Source organism: Gracilinanus agilis, chromosome 2 (genome assembly GCF_016433145.1).
Source record: "Gracilinanus agilis isolate LMUSP501 chromosome 2, AgileGrace, whole genome shotgun sequence".
Taxonomy (NCBI): Eukaryota; Metazoa; Chordata; class Mammalia; order Didelphimorphia; family Didelphidae; genus Gracilinanus; species Gracilinanus agilis.
In genome coordinates this window covers 336,831,021-336,845,591 of record NC_058131.1, presented here as the reverse complement: position 1 = coordinate 336,845,591, position 14,571 = coordinate 336,831,021, and positions in this window count along the sequence as shown.

Here is a 14,571-nt window from a genome sequence, read left to right as displayed (position 1 = left end):
TAAATGATAACTTGACCAGTTGTTTTGCGGTTGTGAGTCTTGGCCCTGACACCAACCAGCTCTGTGACCTAAGTCAAGGCATTTCCCAACTTTGTGCCTCAGTTTCCTCCTTTGTAAATAAAGGAATTTTGGCTAGATGATCTCTAAGATCCTTTCCATTTCTGATATCATAATGCAGTAGTAGTCACTGAGAGAAGATTGCAACTCAAATACTGGCTATTTATTACTTGTGTGACCTTGAGTATATAACTTATCTTATCTTAAGGTCTCAGGGTATTTAGATAGAGATCAGGCCCTGGAGTCAGAAAGACCTGAGTTCAAATTTGGCCTCAAACACTTCCTAGCTGTATGACCCTGGGCAAGTCACTTAACCTGTTCCCTTCAGTTTCCAAATATGTAAAATGATCTGGAGAAGGAAATGGCAAACCAGTTGAGTGTCCTTGCTCAAATAGGGTCATGGAGCATCATACCCTACTAATTGACTAAACAACGACAATAAAAAGGTCCACAGGTTCTGAGTGAAGAGTTTGGACTATATGATCTTTACAATATATACATTATGATCTTAGAGTTCTAGGATTCCCAGAAATAGAAATAGTTTTAAGGTTCTTGATCCTAAAAACATTAGTTCAGCAGAAAAAAAATAAGAGAGGTTAGTGTATTAGACTACAAATAGCATTGTTTTGGTACTCAGGGAAATCCTAAATGCTTTTAAGAAAGGAACTATGGTGGAGTGGATAAAAAATTAGCCTTGAAGACAGGTAGATGTGGTGAGACCAAGTCCCTACCTCTTACACATACTGGTTGAGTGACCTTGGATGAGTCCCTTGGGCCCTCAGTGCTCTAGGAAACTCTCCAAAACTGTAAGTTATAGAGAAAGTCCTGACCTAACATTGACAGAGGAAGATTTCTTACCCTGGAAATTCTCTAAAACAATGAAATTTGACCCTTACCCTTATCTTCTACCTCTTAGCTGGGTGACTGTTTAGTAAGCCATTCCCCATTCTCTTGAATCCTCATTTTCCTCATCTGTAACATTCAGGTGAGGGAAGAGTCCCAAAGGATTTGCAAAGTTCGGTGCTCTCATGATTTATGAAGTTCCACCCTTTGTTATGGCAAGTGCATCCAGTGGTTAGAGCATTGAGATGACTGGAAAAGGGTCAGGCTATATCCCTGGACTGCAGCAAGACATATGGAAGTATTCTGTGCCTACTGATCATAAGGAGACAGAGGTGAGTGTGAATGGTTCAATGGAGCCCAACTCCACTAGAGGGAGCATAAAGTGTAGCTCTTTCTGACTGACAGTAGAACTTCTTCCTATGTAAAAATTGGCTTGAAATTTTCAGTCCATTGATCTATTTTTTTCTCGCGTCTCATCATCATGAGAGCGATGCTACTGGACCTGATTCTTGCATAGTCTACAGCTTTACCTTTGCACTAGCTTTCATGGGTAATTCTGTAGAAAGGTGATGCAGTGGACAGAGAGCTGGCCCTATATTCAGGAAGACTTCTTTTCTTGAGTTCAAATCTGGCCTCAGATGCTTCCTACCTGTGTGACCCCAAGCAAGTCATTGAATTCTGTTTGCCTCAGTTTTCTCACCTGGAGAAGGAAATGGTAAACTGCTCTAGTATCTTTGCCAAGAAAACCCCAAATGAGGTTGAAAAGAGCTGGACACCACTGAACCAACTAAACACAACAAAAATGTATTCACTTTGCTCCTGAGAATAGTACCGAAAGGCCAGCTAGAATGGAAAGCTTCCCGGACTGGGAATAAAGAGATCTGGGTTCTAATTCTGGCTCTGCTGCTGATTCCCTCTTTCTGAACCTCAGTTTCCCCACCTACAAAGTTAAGACTGTTGAATCTGATCTTCTCCAAGGTCTCTTCCAATTCTAAGTTTCTGTGCTCTGTGTCCTAAGGCCCCTTTCTATGCTGACATTCTGTTTCCAAGATCTATGAAACAGAAATTTAGAAACCCATAAACTTAAAAAACAAGCAGTTCAGTAGCAGCAAGATAACAGAGTAGTAGTCCATGTCCACTGGGTTGGAGTCCCAGCTTTGACATCTCCTTGCTAGGTGATCCTTGGCAAGTCCTTTCTTCCCTTTGCTAGGCTTCAATCTCCTCATATATAATATGGGGCTGATAATACTCTTCACCTCTCAGCATTGCTGTAGATTGTAAAATGCCAGAGAGATATGAGGGCTGATTGTTACTCAAGACAATATGAAATAACTAGCCATTAGCAGGGTCCTCTGAAAAGATGTCTCATGGCTCTGGCACACTCTCTCTTTGCATTCTTGCTCACAGTTTACCCATCAAAGATTTCTTACCTTGCTCAGTTGGGAAGAGGTTCTCTAGAAGTGACTTCTCCTCCTTCTGCTGAACTGTTGGTAGGGAAGGGCGATCCCATTTTATACTTTGCACCAACACTAGAGAAGGTGGAGAAAACAAAAGAGACATGTGAGTCAGCCATTCTGATAAGGGATGGCATAAGAGGCGGACCTGAGACCTCCAGTCCAACATCAACAATCATAATGATGTAACCGATGGACACCTGGCTTCCAAGAAGATGCCACGTCCTCCAGCATGAGGTTGCCGTTGCCCACCAGGAGGGAGCCATGTATCTCTCTCAGGCCGGCTGTTTGGCATTTGCTGGAGGAAAGGAGTGTTGTCTTGTGTTGTGTTGTCTTGTGGGAACTGGTTCGATCCCCAAAAACCTATGCTGAGAGTCACTCTTCAGATCGCTTTTATGACTTTACAATAGAATCTGGTCAATCTCACGGTATGTCCTAAAGCATTCACTTCCGTATTTAACATCCTTCAAGTTTCTAAAAATCAATAAGAAAAAGTTGAGAGTCTGATCACTGCCTGGGGAAAAGGAATGATGATGGAAGGTAATACCCCAGGGTAGGTCCTGGCTACCTACACATCTCGAAGGATGAACAGAGAAAGGATTGCAATCAATCTGTCCATTATTGACTCAGAAGATGGAAATACACAAAGTTACCTGGGATTGAGTCCCTGCTCTCAGTAAGAAGTAGAAGAGCAGTTAGGGCTAAGCAATTGGGATTAAGTGACTTGCCCAGGGTCACACAGTTAGGAAGTACCTGGGGGCAGTTTTGAACCCAGGACCTCCCCTTTCTAGGTCTCTAGGCTTGGCTCTGAGTTTCTATGTGACAATAGACAAATCAAGCCCTCAATTCCCTTATCTCTAAGACAAGGCATGGAGTTAGATAGCTTCAAAGACCATTCAGCCCTAATCTTCTAAGATGTCATGATCCTAAATATGTCAATAAATGAGTTTAAAGGGTGGGGATGGGGAGATCACATAGAGGTGGCTATGCAAAGGACCTGAGAAGTAGGCACTGCTGGATGAGAAACACTGTAGTATCCCTATAGGTAGATGCTGACACCTGCCTGGCTATGTGGGCCAGATACCCACAGGGAAATGGATGGACTTGAGGCAGGCTCCCCATTTCATCATTTTCTTATGGCCTGACCTCATACTTGACAGATAAAAGAGGAAAACTCAAATCCTACTGTCTGCTTCACTTCCCCACCTCATTCCTACCTTTTCCCACTGCTAGCACTTTCTGAGACTCCCTTCCACTCAAAATACATCTATCTTGTAGGCAAAAATGTATATTGTCTCCCCCTCTCCCCTTAGAATGTAAGCTCCTTGAGGGCAAGGCACATGCTTTTACCTTTCTTTGAATCTTCAACATTTAGTGTAACACCTACTACATGGTAAGTATTTTCTAAATGCTTCCTGAGGGACAGTTAGATGGCTCAGTAGATTGGGAGCCAGGCCTACAGTCAAGAGGACCTGGATGCAAATCTGCCTCCAGATAAGACACTTCCTAGCTCTGTGGCCCTGGAAAGTCATTTAACCCCAAATGTCTAGCCCTCATCACTCTTCTGCCTTAGAACCAGTACTAAGTATTGGTTCTAAGACAGAAAGTAAAGATTTATTTTTTTAAAAATGCTTATTGACTGACTGACTGATTGACTTAAGGGTCTTAAGATCTCTTCCAGTATTGATTGTGTATGGTTTAAGGAACTGTCCTCCTCTAACAATACGGAGTTCTGTGGGGTCCTGCCCAGGCACTCTCCCAAGAGTCTCTGTCAGGATCAGTGAGCTCTTGGGTGTGAAAGTACTTTGAAGAATTTAGGTTGTCCTAAAATGTGGGTTTGCGTCACTCTATTATTAGCTTTGGGGAAAAGGTCTAGTAGACCTTTTAAGGTAGTACTAGTAGACTTTGTACTAAGTCCAGCATGAGGAGTTCATATTATATATTATATTATATCATCAGGCACAGCAGCCATGACCTTTAGGACTGCCACTCATGGAGCTTGACAATAATTTCCAGAAGACTCACATCCATGAGTCCAAAAAGTCAGGAACAAGCAGCTCCTTGTGTGTGGGGCCTCATATGTAACTTTCATTATTTTGGGTGACATCCATCAGGTCACTTTTAGCTCAACGAATTCCTGTTTCCCTCCTACTTCTGGATAGTGACAAAGAACAGAAGGACAGCAGGATTAGCCTGTGTCATGAGGGGCATCCCATTTTTTCTTTGAAAGCTGGAATCAGCCCTGTGACTCTCCTACAGTCTCTAAACCACTCACTGTGCCAGTTGGCAAGAGGAACTAAATCCTGACTTGTCAGAGATTTCTAAGACCCAAGCAATAGATCTCTCTCAAATTTCCAAGAAAAATAAGACTCAAACTATCAGGGCTTGTCTTTTGCCCTTTGCCATCTATAATGGCATAAGCCCTGTCCCCTAGGAAAAGGTCACACATTCCTTCTTCTATATCTCTGAGATTGTAGTAATGCAATTGTGTGGTGGCAAAATACCAGTGAAGTTTTTCTATGTTGTCTAGAAAGACAAGACCATGGGAAAATGAACCTTAGCTTTGATGTAGAGCTTCTGCACGGGAGGTCTGAGAATCTGTTTCTTTAATATTTTGATAAGTTTATTTCAATATAATTTATTTCTTTTGTCTTCCTATGGTATTTTATTTGATGCATTAAAAAATGATTCTGAGGAGATTGCAGGCTTTACTAGTATCCCTGATAGGTCCATGCCATAAAAAAGGTTAGGAACCTCTTGCCTTAGCAGGTAAAGAGACCAGGGGGATTCCCTATCAACAAATGTCCAATACAGATAGTGAAACCTCCAAAGGGCAGAGTTTAAGCTCACTTCTCTGATCTTAATTGGTGATCAAACTAGTAAAATATTTTCCTCTTTTATTTGTCATGTACAAAGTCAGACCACAAGAAAATGGGACTGTCTTCCTCATGAGCTCCTCCATTTATTTCCCTGTGGATACCTGTTCTACATATGCAGATATATTACTGGGCATATTACCGTGTTTCCCTTCCCAGCAGTGCCCACTGTTTGGCCCTCCACAACTCTATAGTGACAGTAATGGGCTGGATCTCTGGATCCCCAATCCAGGGTCCTTTATCCTGCTATGGCCCATCGCCAGTTATATATAAGAGGGTTATCTAAAAAGTAAATTGACAATGGGTATTGAAAGAGCTGACTTAATCACAAGATACCTAAAGATGCATTTAAACAACAACTTCACACATTTTGCCTCATCCCCAAACAATTCCAAACACTTGTCCTGGCCAAGGACCTAGCAAAGGGTCCCCTTAGACTTGGCTTGTCTCTCCTATAGCAACAACCTTGTCCTATCTCACACCCCCTTCTTATAACTGTGTCCAATAGTTGGATATAATTTTTTCAATTGAAAATATTCCCTCCATTAACCAATTCTCCCACAAATGTCCTCTTCCTCTCTATGTAGAGGCGATCCTGAATTCCTAAAGAGTGAGTTAGGGGAGCAAAAGCTCTCAATGATATCTCCAAACCCAGAGAGGCTTTGCATATATGATAGAATGTTGTTCAAGTGAGGACCAGCCTACTTATATCAGCAGAAGGTTGGCCAGGGTCTGAAGTTTTTTGACTGCAGGAGGGAATGTCAATGTGGTACTATAAAAAGAGTTCTGGATTAGGAATCAGAGGGTTCAAGTTCAGATTCTGCCTTATTGATTCTAAGATGGGAAGAAATGCTTTAAAAAATTTAATTGGAAAAATCTTAACAAAATTATATAATAAAATATAGATAATGTTAACATAGTTTTCCAAGTCAGTTTGAGGTCTTCATGGATCCCTGGGTACAATTTAATGGCTCTCATTTCTATTTGAATTTGACACCTCTATTCTACAGAAAAACTTGTTCCCCTTTCATTTTAGTCTCTTCCCTCTGTTGATTAACTCCAGTTTATCCCAAATTTATGTAAAATTTATGTATAAACAGAAAATAAAAATAACATAAAAACACAAACTGTACCTAGTAGTTTGCCTATTTTCTGCCTTATTAGATTCTAAGCTCCTTGAAGGCCAGAACTATCTTTTGTGGTGGTGGTGGTGTTTGTTGCTGTTCTTGTTGTCTGTTGTTGTTGTTGCTGTCGTTGCTGCTGCTGCTGTTGTATCCCCAGAGCTTAACATAGCATGGTAGAAAGTAGATGCTTAATAAATATTTATTGGTGAACTGACTGACTGAAAGGGTTGGACTAAATGTCTTCCGAGATCTCTTCCAATTCTAACTCTGATTCAAATGATCTCTGAAATCAAAAAGAACATCTGTTAAAGTATGCAGGGGTTGGGAAGACCAGACAAAGATGTCCAAGTTCTTAGAATATTTGTGGATTTGCCCTTCCTGGTGAGTTATACAGAATATGAGCAATATTCTCCATCCACAGTTGACAGGCCTTCTCTGTCCCCATGAGGGATTGAAGGTCTTAACTTAGAAAAAACACAGAACTATTAAATAGTCATAAAGCCACTCAAGGGAAAGGGGGATTAGGTCTACCTGGCCTCTTATGCAGAGCTGTGCCTTGTGCAGATGTGCAGAGTCCAGGATTGAACACAGCTTTGCTCTGCTCCCTGACCCCCTCGAAGTGACAGCGTGCTAAATGACAACTCCAAGGAACAAAGGAAATTGGGGAACTTATATACCCTTTGGGAAGATCCAGGGGCTGGGAGAGATGATTGACATTATACTGACAGGAAACAATCAAGCTAGAGAAAGGGATCATAGCTAGAGGCTAGGGTGTAGGGGAAAGGGACGGCTTACACAATGGATACTAAAGGATGGTCCCAGCCCTGGTGTGTCTTCCTGGGACAGGTTTGATTTTTGATTCCCCATTTGATACAATGGGGAAGGCTACCTAAGACAAAAGGATATTTAGCATTTACCCTGGGGTCCATTATTCAGTCTGCAACTGCTAGCCTGAGATTCCCTTCAGGGTGGATTCTCACGAGAACAGGAACTTTTTCCTGATTTTAGGATTTGGAGTGTATTTGGAGATGGGAAAGATCTGGTTTTAACCTTGTGAGCTTCAAAAAATTAGAAGAAACTAATAGAAATAGAAGAAGATTGAAATTTGAAGAAGAATCTTCAAAAAATTTAAGGAAAAAATGATGAATGCAATAGCTGAGTCCATCAGCTGTTGACATAGAGTTAGTAGTAGTGGGAATCTGACCCTGAGAGTGATCTGAGGGATACAGAGTGACTTGTCAGCTAGGATATCATGGCTTAGAAGAAGTTGACTCAACTGAGTAGGGGAGCAAATCATCCATTGTGTTCCTGCTCCCTGAAGTAAACTTGGTGGAGATAACATGGGCATTGTGCAGAGATGGCAGGGACCCTGTACCCCTTAACTCAGACAGACTGTGAACTGGGAAATTGCCTTCCCCTTTCCTGCCCCTGTGATTCCCCAGGGAAAGACCATTATCCTCGGACTTCCTTTAAGTTGAGATAGACAAAAGAGATACATATCCAGTACACACCTGCATAGCCTAAGCCCTGAGGGTCTCAGACAGACCTGGCACTCAGTGAATGCCTGAGTGCTAGGAGTCACTTCCACACTACTGGGAAAGGATACAAAGAGGCAAGAACTGGGGCACTGGGGTAGGGATGGGGGGAGGCACAGCCTCCCATGGCTGTTCCACTCATGCTGTCTTGCTGGCCATTAATCCTATCTTACTAATAAATCTTTCTTTTTTACTTTTAAGCTAAGTTTGGAGTCTTTTCATTCTTGAGAAAAGTTTCCTTCCCGAACCCAGGGGTTTACCATTTGCACCCCTATAACAGAGACACTACAATTGTCTAAAAAAAAAAGCTGCATACTTTCTTTCTTATATGTGGTAGATTGGAGAGAAGGTCTGACCATACTCATTTCCAGGCCAACCAACCTCTTGACTCTTTGCTCTGTATTTAATTTCATCCTCCTAAGCTCTATAGTGATCTAGGAGGATTCTGTAATGATTTCTTTCTCATCAATACAGTTACAACCTTTATCTGAATTATTACCTTAACTGACCAACAACAAGAAAGGGACAGCTTTTTCTTTAACTGTTCCTTTATATAAAACTATTATCCACATATTGTATCTCTTCTACCTTCAGTGGGATTTTGAGGACAGACTCAGGATGTAACACATCAAGTTCCTATTTATGACAGTTATTGGGGATATGGGTATTCAGATTTTACTCTATGTGCTGTGACATAGGTAAAAATCCAGCCAAGAGGCCAGCAGCAATTTAGAGTAAAATGATCTAACTTGGCCATCAGGTAATTCTCTACTTGATATTTCCTCTCTGAACCTTTTAACTCACTGCCATGTCCCTTCTGATCACTAGAGGACAGTCTCAGTTTTAACAAGCAGAAGCTGTTCCCTGTGAAGGTGCTGATTTTGCTTTCACATCCAGCTAAGAATCATACCATTTGTAGATCATCTATATTTAGCTGATCTCGAAATATGAAACCTTTATTTAGTGATCAGTGAGTGGACACACTGCTTTAGGAACTGAACCATACTGATCTCAACATTCTTGCTATAAATCATAAGAAAGAAGGATGTTAGATGCAAGGAAGTCTTGACAGATTCTGCTTAGAAAAAAGGCGAAAGCAAGAAGTGGAGAAGCTGGTTTTTATAATGAACCCAAAGGCAATGTGAAACAAAATCTCATTGCTCATTTCATATTGCAGGGATAAGCGTAAACGATCTGCACAAAGAGTATCATGATAAATATGTCAGGTTAGGCACCAACTGCTATTGTAAAAAATTAAGAGACAGATAAATTCTATGAAGAATGCTATTAGGATCCTGCCTATTAAACAACCTTATACATTTTTTTTTTAAAAAGCCTTTACCTTCTGTCTTAGAATCAATGCTAAGTATTGATCCCAAAGTAGAAGAGCAGTAAGGACTAGGCAATGGAGGTTAAGTTTAAGCAACTTGGCCAGGGTCACACAGCTAGGAAGTGTCTGAAGCCAGAGTCAAACCCAGGATCCTTTGGCTCTGGCTCTCAGTCCACTGAATCACCTAACTGCCCCCAGGGTAGTTACAATATTTATAATTATATAGGCATATTATAGTAGTTATAATATATACATGATGTTTACAAATAGTAAGCATGCCACAAAAGAAGAAAAAAATAATGAACAGAACCATATTAAGCCTATAGCAATAATATGAAATTATGGGCATGTCATTACATGCAAGACACATATTATATGAATAAACATGAAGTCCTCCAGATGCTTCCATTTTGGACAATTGTCAAGAGCCGTTGGATGTAGAAATGCCATTGGAGAAATAGGATCAAATTTTGGGCCTGTTATCTGGATTCCCTACATGATCAATCCAGGCTGAAGCAGTCTTTGTGTTTGGTTCTGGTCACCTAAGCCCCAAAAAGCTCTGGTACCAGCAGGTAGGTTAATCCAAAAACAACTTGATCCCTCCAAGAGGCTATTAGGAGTCTTTTAGAGAAACAGAGTCTGTAACAGATATTTTATCTGGATTCCATTACAAAATCACCGGCAAGTAAAACTGTGTGTATGATTTTTCTGCACTGCATGTCAGGACAGACAGAATGGGCCATCTAAGATAAAAATCTGAGGCTCCTCTTTTGACTCAGTCTTTGATCCCCACCTTTCTTAGAATTCTTATTGGAGAGCTTTGAAGTGGCAGACCAGCATCTACTGAGATGATGATTCCTTTCCTTGATAATTGAGAAGCCTGAATCCTAACAAATGTTACTTAGATAAGATTGCATATTCAGATTAGAACTGGCTTCTTTAGTCTGGACTTCATTTGGCCAAATGCAGGATTTGACTGGTGAGCATCTCCATGGGGTATTTCCTCTCCCAGAATTATCCCCTACTAAGTTGGTGGTTGAAATTTGACCATTTGTCTTTGCACCTTTACTCTTTAGACTTCAATGGGTTATGTGTGATTTATTACCCCTTCACAACTGTGATTCCTTTTTGTTCTTTGCTTGAAATCAGTATATAATAAACTCCCAAGCCTGCAGAATTCGGAACAGCATGGGCTAACCACTAGTCTAGTTGTTCTCATTTTCTTTTTCCTGCCTTAACCATCCTATGCCACCAACGTGGACCCCAAAACCATATAGGGGGCTGGCCCCCTATAAACGATATTGTGCTGGTTGCATCAGGCTTCATTATAAAACCTCTTAGAACATCTCCTTAGCAATACTAAAATGTTTGATCTAACAGTCCCCTTTAAAAAACCAAGGGAATGGTGATTATCTGTTGCCTATATTATACCATGCAATTAGATGGGCAATCTCCATCAAGACAGAGACAGAGAGACATAGGCACAGACAAAGAGACATAGATATGAGGGCATGGAGGGGAGGAGAGAGCTCTATTTCTAAATCTAGAGATGAGATAATTTTAAATTTTTTTAGTTTTTCTTAATTACATGTAAACATTTTGTTGTACCCAAGTTTTGATACCCAGATTCGATCGTGGCAGGAAGAATCACACTGACACTGCAATATGCAAGAAGAGGCCCATATATTTTGCTAGCAGAGAAGCTAGGGTCAGTGGCAGAGAGGAAGGCTGGCCAGTCTGACCCCGAGGCTTCTCCAGCCAAGGGTTTATATAGAAAGGTTTGGGGAAGGGGGCTGGTGCATACAAAATTATCAAGGTAGTGTCAGGGACAGGTGGTCAGGAAGCATCTGGGGAGGGGGGTTTCAGGGTCAGGGGTCAGGAAGCATTTGGGGGGTTTCAGGATTAGGGGTCAGGAAGCATTTGGTCAAACATTCATAAAAAGGGGTAAATAAAACATTCCCATGGAGGTAGATCAGGGTAATAAACATTCCCAGGAAGGGTAGAGAACATTTCTCAAGGATGTGTTAAGATAGCTTTAGCTGGGAAACGTTTTTAGGTTTGTCATGGGGGGAGGTGAGGGAACAGAAAATATTTGGGGCTGGAGTTTTGATTTTTAGGCTTATCAATTTAAAACAATGTTAAATTCAAATTTTCTCCATCTAGTCACTCTCCTTTCTTGAGAAGACAAGCAATTTGATATAGACAACCTGCAGTCATGTAAAACGTTTCCATATTAGCCACAATGCCAAAAAAACAAAACAAAACAAAACGACAGACTGAAACACCACCCCCCCCAAAATTAAAAAAAAGAAAAAAAATGTTTAAGTAGGCTTCAATTTATATTCAGATTCCATCAATTCTTTCAAAGAAGGTGGACAGCATTTTTCATCAAAAGTCTATTGGAATTGCCTCGGATCACTGTGTTGATCAAAGTAGCCATCACTCACTAGTGCTCTCTGTATACACCTAGCATACACCTTTCCTCTCTCCCTCCCTTTCTACTTTATAATTCTAGTGGGTCAGCTTTTAATGATTAATAAAATAGCATTGCGTAGTAGGAAATTAAATTGTTTCTAGAGTGAAAGGACATGAGCTTCCTTTGGATACTACCTAGGTGATCTTGGACAGGGCAATGAAATTTCCTGGGCCTTGGTTGTCTCATCTTTAAAATTTGGGGTTGAAGTAAATGACTTCTGCAGGCCATTCCAGTTTGGGGTCCAGGAATGTTATTTATGTGTGCTGGTTGCAGCAGACCCATCTTGCAGGGTGGGAAATGTGTGCTCTCCTCAGGACTAAAGTTTATGAATAGGTCTTCAATATTTTAAAAAATGTTGTTTTTGTTTTTTTTAAGTTCAAAGAAGAGAATCATTGTCTAAGAACAGAGAATAGCAAGCAGAAGTAGTATGAAGGTCACCTGCCTTTTTTTTTTCCCACCATATCCAGCCAGTGATTCAAACGCAACATAAACAACATAATAGGAGGAATGCAGAGGGAACAATGTTGAGAAGCATTCGGTTTTGTTTAGTTCTTTTGAAATTTTGCTAAATGGAGCTCCTGAGAATTATTTTCCTCCATGAGGACAATCAAAAGGAATTTTCTGACCATTACTAAGGTAAATGTTAGCCTGAGGAAGCCCCAAGATATTTAGATTTTTAAAATAAATTATTTAAAGTTAAATACAAAAGATTTGAGAATACCAAGGGGATGCCTTAATTTTGAGGTTGTATCTTGAAGCCCCTCGTTTATGAAATGAAGAGCAAAAGCTGGTCCCTTGAGATACCCAACTAAGGAAGTATTAGTTTCTTCTTACTGAGGGTGTTGCTGCTTAATTACTAAAAGCCAGGAGATGGTAGCAGAGAGCAATGGTAGTCCTATTGGAGAGGTCCCAAAATGAACAACAGAGGTAACAGAACTTCCCAGAAAAGAGCAGCAGCAAAGAGCAGAAGACATGAGGCTCAGGAGAGGCATCCAGCTATGATCACAGAGGCAAAGAGAAGAGAGCAGCAGAGGATCCCCATGTGTAAAGGGGCTCCTGGACTTTGGGCAGGTGATGATAAAGGCCTACACTTTCCATCTGGAGAGAGACTGATCACTCCAAGGTCTAACACAGCAGGACTGGTGACTCCCTTTTAAAGGCTATTCAGACAGCTATTTTTATCAATCTCACATTTATAACACAAATGGCTAAATTCCTGGAACAAATATCTATGGTTATACCAAAATTCTCCTCAAGATTTGTCAAAGTTTCTGATCATTACTCAATTCTAGCTTTAAAAAAAAAATAGTGCTTCCAGAAAGAATCCAGAAAGATATTATAAAGTCTAGCTAAGAAAGGGAAGGCCTTGGGAACAAAGGTTGTAAATGAAGATAGTGATTCCAGAAGAAAAAGATCTCTAAGGATAGGAGGTAGTTTAAAATAGTACCTGAAAAAATAAAACACAAACACAGTACCTGGGATAGCTAGGAGGTTCATCGGATAGAGGACCAGGCCTGGAGTCAGGAGTTTCTGGATTCAAATCTGGTCTCAGGTACTTTCCAGGATGTGACCTTGGACAAGTCACTTAATTCCAGTTGGCTAGCTTTATTGCTCTTTTGCCTTGGAACCAATACTTAGTATCAATTCTAAGACAGAAAGTAAGGGTTTAAAAAAAGAGAAAGGAAATGGTGGGAATGTGAGATGGGAGAGGAGGAAAAGTAGTAGAGGAAAGTTGGACATTTATCTGAAAAAAAAAAATATATATATATATAAGGGTTAGTGGACTGCGGTATTTAAGGTATTTAATAAAATCATTCAAATTGGATTTCATTGAGAGATTCTTAGGTACAGTTTGAACTGGTGGATTTCTAGATCCCTCAGATTTGAAGATTCTGTGAGTCTGTGACTAAAGCTGCTATTTTCCATACCCTAAAGCTAGGTTGCCTTTCCTGTCTAATTGGAGTAATGCTTTTTGAATGATTGATTGATTGATTGACATAGATAGGGCAAGTATTCTTTATCTCCACTTTATAGATGAAGACAGAAGTTTCACAGAGATTTATTTTCATAGACTCAGAACACAAGAGCTGTAAGGACATTAACATTTCCTTGTGGTAATATCATTTGTTTCCCCTTGAATTTCCAGAAGTGAGCAGTCATCATAAATGTAAAATATCTTGGAAGTTTTTAGACTCATTTAGAATAAATGATCCAGAAAGATAATAGTCCTCTCTATTGTTTAATGTAGCAACTCAGAATGCTTCAGAAGAGAGCTACCAGCTCCTTCATTGCTATTCCGTCCAGTTTCTCACCAGGGGGTATTAGAGAGTTGGGAGAACAAGGCTAGAATCCAGCCATCCTGGATCACAGCCCAGCAATGGTGTATGGAGTGAGAAATTAGTGTGTTGTTCTCAAGTTATTAAGAGTTATTAATATCTCCAAAAAGCTTAGGAAAGCTGTTCCCCCTCCCAATCCATTCTACCCCACCACCATCCTTACAGAGACTTTGCAGCTTTAAGTGAGTTTGTCTGGGAATTTGCCCTAGGCAGGAGTCCCTGGCTGATGGTCTTAGATCTTGAAAGTACCCAATGATTAAATCTTAAGTACCAATCTTGAGTACCCTTTTGTCTTAGAAGATTCTCCTATTGTATTGGAAGCTTCTTCCAGGAGGTCAAGCCCAAGGGCTGATCCTCCATCAGCCCCCTCCCAGATAATCCATCCCCAACTCTTCTCTTTGTATCTGTCCCCAACTTCCTGATCATTTCTTTAAAATGTTAAAATGCTTGAATGTACCTATTATAAAGCTATTCTCTAATTTATTGGAGATGTTAATTAACTTGAATGTGTCCATTGTAAAGCTATTCAATATTCTGTCT